The sequence below is a fragment of the Magnolia sinica genome, chromosome 2, assembly GCF_029962835.1.
Source record: "Magnolia sinica isolate HGM2019 chromosome 2, MsV1, whole genome shotgun sequence".
NCBI classification, from domain to species: Eukaryota; Viridiplantae; Streptophyta; class Magnoliopsida; order Magnoliales; family Magnoliaceae; genus Magnolia; species Magnolia sinica.
In genome coordinates this window covers 140,098,486-140,104,682 of record NC_080574.1, presented here as the reverse complement: position 1 = coordinate 140,104,682, position 6,197 = coordinate 140,098,486, and the positions used below count along the sequence as shown (strand labels likewise).

Here is a 6,197-nt window from a genome sequence, read left to right as displayed (position 1 = left end):
TATGAAGAAACTTAGATCTTGGTTGCTCCCTACGGTTCCAAGTTCCAATCGCATGCAGTGGCAGCAAGTTTAGTAATAGCGGTACCTTGGTAGAAGAGTTTATCTACTAAAATTTCATATACTTGTTAAAATAGCTCCACTAATAGAAAAGGGCTTACTCAATTGCCACGAGTTGATTAGACTAAATCTAGGAGCAACTTGGAAAAGGTTAACAAGATTCTCAATGCAAGATTCATTGTAAAGTTAACATTATAACGTTGAAAGATACACAAGCTTACAAATTTTAATTTATAAAGCAGTAAAAAGATTTTTTTTTTTTAAAAAGAAAAGAAAAGAAAAGAAAAGAAAAGAAGAAGAAGAAGAAGAAAAGAGGACCCATCATGCTATATGAGGCAAACTGTCAGGCTGTTAGAAAGCAACATGAGCAGAGATTTGGGTGTTGTATAGATGAGAACGTGGAGATGAAAGTATGTGAAGACAATGATAAGTTTAGAACCTGCAGTATGGTTTTTTTTTTCTTAATGAAAATGGCTCTATTGTTAGCTAGTACATAATCTAAGTCATATGTTATTTAAAGTAATACTCATCATTTGCTTCCCATACGATTAAGCAACGCAAACAGTGAGCCATGTCAAAGGCTCTAGATGGGTAAGGGAGTTGTATGGTTCCAAGCATACCAATAACTGTAGGCACACCTCTTTCCAAAGCAAATTGCACTTGTGCCTCATGTGAGTCCCTCAGTGCAAAGGACATTGCCAATACATTTCTTTTCAATAGGTAAGCACCCCAGCTTGCAACCTATGCACAGTTTCAAAGTCAGCTGATAAACTACAACTAACGCAGTATCCTGAAAACTGTCGTGTACTAAAAAATTGGCCCAGTCAGATCGACTCCATCCAACTTGGCTAACTTTAATCAGTAACTTGGTTAAAAATTAACCAGAATTGGTTGGAGCACATTCCATCCAAGGTGTGGCCCATCAAATCAACAAGTTGGATCACCGGACCATGCCCGCACTTGTAAATAGGTATAATTGAATTCTTCTACATGACCATTTAAGGCTATTGACATTGACAACCATCAAAGTATTCCAAGAACTTTTTTAAAAGTAGTACAAGAACGTAAATATGAACTTTAAAAGCTGGTAGCAGTAAGTGATGAATGAAAAGGAATGAGCTTTCAAATCTAGTACACAAAGAATTGAGATACCATACCTTAAAGTAGCAGACATGAGAAGGCATTGGCAGCGTTGAGGGACATGTGGGATAAGGGCTTTAAGTCGTCTTCATAGCCATATGACAAAAGGAGATTTGCCTGGAATCGAATATAAATCAAGTATTATTCTTGCAAAAGAAACCACACACACACACACAAAAAAACCCACATTCCATAGTTGAATAGAAGAGGAGACAAATAGGTAAAACTTAACATCAATAAAACCATGATACCATCCAATACAATCCGAAATGCATTCAGATGAAAAAGATAAATATGGAGAAGCTTTTCAAAATTAACAAGATTTAAAAATTAAAACAATTCGAACTTCAACTAATATGAAGCATGTGCAAGTGTCAAGTTTCTAAACCAAAAACCAAACAACAAGCTAGGCACCATATAAACCTCTTGGACAAATTCAACCTGACACTAAAGTTTGGAGATGCTAAGCATAAAGTTATATCATGCTAAAAACAAGAATAAGAGTGATTTTCTCAGATAGTGGGTGGTAAGTGTGTGAAGTGGAATGAACTGAAAAGGCATTTAGAAGAATTCAACATACCCCAAAACCAGTGTCCAGTGTAGTCATTGGCAATTGGGATCACAAAAGCAAGTTGTTTGATGAGCCTCAGCAATGACCGGTGTTTACTTACCTGGAATGGACCAAACTGTCGGATTGGTTGGGATCAGAACTCATCACTGAAATAGGACGGGTTTTGGCTGGGACTGAAACTCCTCAGTGAAATGGGTCAACTCACCAAAAACACAAGAATACCATTTTATTTAGAACATGAAATTTCACCAGTCCAAGCTCAAACACAACATGCATTCACAAGAGTCAATACAGGTCAGGCAACCAGATCAAAATTGAATTGAACTTGAACTCAATGATGTTCTATAAGGAAATAATCGATACTTAGCAGGCATTTGACTTAACACAACACAATATAGATCAATACCAGAGGGCAAAATATGCAACAAGACCATGAAAAAGAATAACAAAGAATCCACTAATCTAAATCGCAGAAGCCCCATACCTGCTAGTAGCTTACCTCCAACAAAAGAGGGCGTATTTTGACATGAATGGGCAATGTGGACATAGAAGGAAGACATAACCATGAGACTTCATCACTCCATGAAGTTAAACATCTGTTAGATGTCTTTCTCCACAATATATCCACGTACTAAGGGCCAAGTGAATAGCCAGGCAACATGTGAATAACAGATTGATGTTTAACAGCAGCGTCAGTTATAACTTGTAAATGCGTTAGGTATATAAAAAGTACGTAATGCAGACCAAAAAAAAAATTGATGTGCTAAACGTTCTTTAAGGAATTTAATCAAACATATGATGTGCAGGTGTAAGATGTATGTGGATGGAGGATATACATTGATTTTAATTTTATTTTTTCAATTTAAACTATTTCAAAACTTTGATCTTTGATACTTTTTCTTATACTTATTGCGTATAAGGCTAGGGCCAATACCAAAGGAATTTTAGTTCCATTACGGACAAGCCCATGGTTTAGGGAACCATGGCCAAGGTAGGACCAACCACGGTTCATTGTCGCCCACCCAAGTGGGCACAATCGTTACAATGTTAAGATATTAGACTAAAAAGGATTGGCTTCTACAAACCACCTAAACTCGATTGGGTCAGGTTGGGCACCTTGGATAGATATCTGTGTCTAGTAACTTTTTTGTCAAGCTGGAATAGGACCTTCATTAACCCCAAATGCCAAGTTTTTTGGTGTTCTTTCCTGAAATGGAGATGCAGTACAAAAATAAATTGTAAAATTTGTATAAAATGATATTCAAATATTCAATTATAATATATGAAACAAATGTCTGGTTGTAATAAAAGTAGAAAGATACTTAGGATGGATGTTCAATGTAATGTTCTCTATGAAAATCTCACTTGATGCTCATCTTTAAGCTCATATTTAAAAGCCTTGGAAAAAAAATGAAAGAAGAATGCTTACAAGGAGATTCAAATGCATGAAGAGCTTAATAGGAGTGTCTTCTTCACCTACAAATCTTATAAGATGAGATGCAGAAAATATGAACATCCATAGACAACCATATACTAATAATACAATATAAAGATCATACATTTATCAAAGATCTGTCCATTATCACCCACATTGACATATCACAGTTCAATGTAATCATCATCATTAAATTAAGATGTTTCCAACTTAATCAGAAGCAATTGGACAAAGTGGAAATGTGTCTCTGGAGTGATGGGTCATCACTGTATGCCACTGAAACTTAGGGCCTGTTTGGATTTGTTGAAATATAAATTAAGGACTTCGTTTGTTTTTGTAAATTTCCTGGAAATGTGGTTTCCATTTTACCAAATGCCCCACATGTGCAAAATTCTAAAATCCCTAATTTGTAAAATTAGAAAAACCCCAATTCGGGGTCCACATTCAAATCTGTAAGCCTTAGAATCCCCAAATCCCTAAATGAGGGTCCACATAGAATTAGGAATCCACAAATTACTAAATCCCCAAACCCTTAAATCGGCATTGAGATTGAGAGAGATTGAGAGAGATGGAGGGAGAGAGAGAGAGAGAGAGAGAGAGAGAGAGAGAGAGAGGGCATGCGTGAGTATGGCGTTCGGCAACAATAAATCGTGGTTGGAGAGAGAGGGTGAGGGAAGGGAGAGGTTGAGTGCAAGAGAGAGAGAGAGAGGGTGAGGGAGCCTGTGAGATGGAGAAAGGACAATGGAAATGGGGTTTTGGGAGGTCTGCGCGGGGGAGAAAAGGGCAGACGGAATTGGATTTCATTTTGGGTGAGGGACGCGTGACGGACGGCCCTAAAGCCGTGGGTTTTAGGACCGCGGGGCCCACCGTGATGTATGTTATTTATCCACTCCGTCCATTAATTTTAAAATATTATTTAAAGGGTTGATGCAAAAAATGAGTTAGATCGAAGCTGTAAGAAGACCACACAACATATTAACAATAGAAATTTCATTTTTACGATTTCTTATTGTGTGCTCCACTTAGACCTTTAATCTACATAATTTTTGGCCTAATCCACTAAAATTTTATATAAGAATTTATAAACAGCTTAGATTAAACACATATATTTCAATGGGCCCCATGGAGCCCCTTTAGCACCATCAATATCTAATACAGCTATGATGGGGAGGTAGGCTTTAGGTACAAATCAATTAGGTTTGAGGTACGGATTAGATATGTAGCATAATTACTACGGATTAAATCCGTAGCCAAAAACTTTCGAAGTCCGTAGCCTATGCTCAATTTTTTGGTAATGAATGCTTCATCTTTACTTTTAAACAGATAACTATACACATATCTCGAACATCATCCATAAAGGTTATGAAGTACCATTTACCTCTACAAGTAAGAATGTCGTTTAACTTACAGATGTCACTGTGTACAAGATCCAATACTTGAGACGATCTTTCAACACTTGAAAAATATTTTTTCATCATTTTAGATCGTATGCACACTTCACATTTTTCGGTTTCATTACCTGTGTATGAAATTAAACCATTCTTAGCCATGAACTTCAAGATAATATACCCTATATGGGCTAGTCTATCATGCCATAGTCCAGCGAATTTAACCATATACGCAGAAGTGCTACTTTCATTCAGAGAAAACTTAACCATCTCATTACAAGCATATCCTTTTCCGACAAAATTCTCATTCTTAGATAGAATCAGTTTTCCTGACTCGTACACCACCTTTATGCCTGGTTTACCTAGAAGATCCCCAAAAATAAGTTTCGTCTCATGTCTGGGACGTGCAGTACATTAGTCAGAATCACTTTCTTCCTAGAGGTGAATATCAGTTTGACAGTTCCTTTGCCTACAACCTTCGATCGGACTTCATTACCCATTTGGACTTCTTGACCATCGGCAATTTCTCATAGGTTTTGAAGGCTGATTTGTCATAGCACATATGTACTGTAGCGGCAGTATCATACCACCAACCTGGAACTTTGCCTTAGATGGTATTCACCTCAGTGATCATAACCACAATATCGCCTTCTTCTACTGCACTTGCTTCTCTTTTAGATTTGCAATATCGGCATCTCGAGCATAGTGCTCAGTTTTCTCATAGACATGGCATGGGCCTTTGAATTTTCATTCTTCTTTTGGGCATTTTTCTTGAATTTCTCTTTATTGGGTTTCAGGGAATCGTTCTTCTCGGAATTCTTGTTATTAGTGTTCTCTACTGCATGTACCTTGGACGAGGCATTTCCGTTATCATTCTTTCTGTCGCGGTTACGGGATTCTTCCTCAATTCTGAAATGTTTCTAAATTTGTTCCAGTGTGTAGTCCTTAGTCTTATGCAACTTCTTTCTATAGTCTTTCCACATCGGTGGTAATTTAGCTATTATAGCCCCGACTTGGAATGATTCAGGAATTTTGATGGCTTTAATTTTGTTTACTATTAGCTGCAGTTCTTGGATTTGGGGCAGTAGCAGTTTGTTATCTACCATGTTGAAGTCAAAATACTTAACGATGAGGAATTTGTTGGTACCGTCTTCTTCAGCCTTATATTTGAACTCCAGAGCAGCCCAGATCTCCTTTGCTGATGATGTCTGTTGGTACAGATTGTACAGGCGGTCAGAGAGCACGTTTAGAATGTGTCATAAACACAAAAGTTCGTTTTCAGCTCGTTTGGTGCGGGCAGCCGCCTGTTCAGCTGTGTTTTTGTCAGATGCTTCAGGTAGTGCTTGCAGATTTGGATATAATATGTAGTAGATCTTCAATATCGTCAAAAGAAATTTGAACTTGTCTTGTCATCTCGTAAAATTGGTTCCATTGAACTGATCAAGACGTATCAAGTCCTAATTCATAAACTTGATGAATGAAATACTGTCGGCCTCCATAAAATAACGCTTTAAGATTGTCGAAAATTATACAGATTAATAATTTTCCTGTATAATGTGGAAACCGAAAAATAAAATTGTTTTGAATAGGATAGGCCGAAGCATGT

At 37.2% G+C, this 6,197-nt stretch overlaps 1 long non-coding RNA gene across 1 annotated transcript; it reads right to left on the bottom strand.

Moving 5' to 3' along the window:
- Window positions 1–624: 624 nt before the first annotated feature.
- LOC131230771 (uncharacterized) lies at window positions 625–2,985 on the bottom strand. The gene is made up of 3 exons (XR_009164093.1): window positions 2,253–2,985; window positions 1,215–1,314; window positions 625–798 (listed from the first exon to the last, which is right to left on the bottom strand). It is a non-coding gene; the product is annotated as an uncharacterized LOC131230771 (long non-coding RNA).
- Window positions 2,986–6,197: the final 3,212 nt, after the last annotated feature.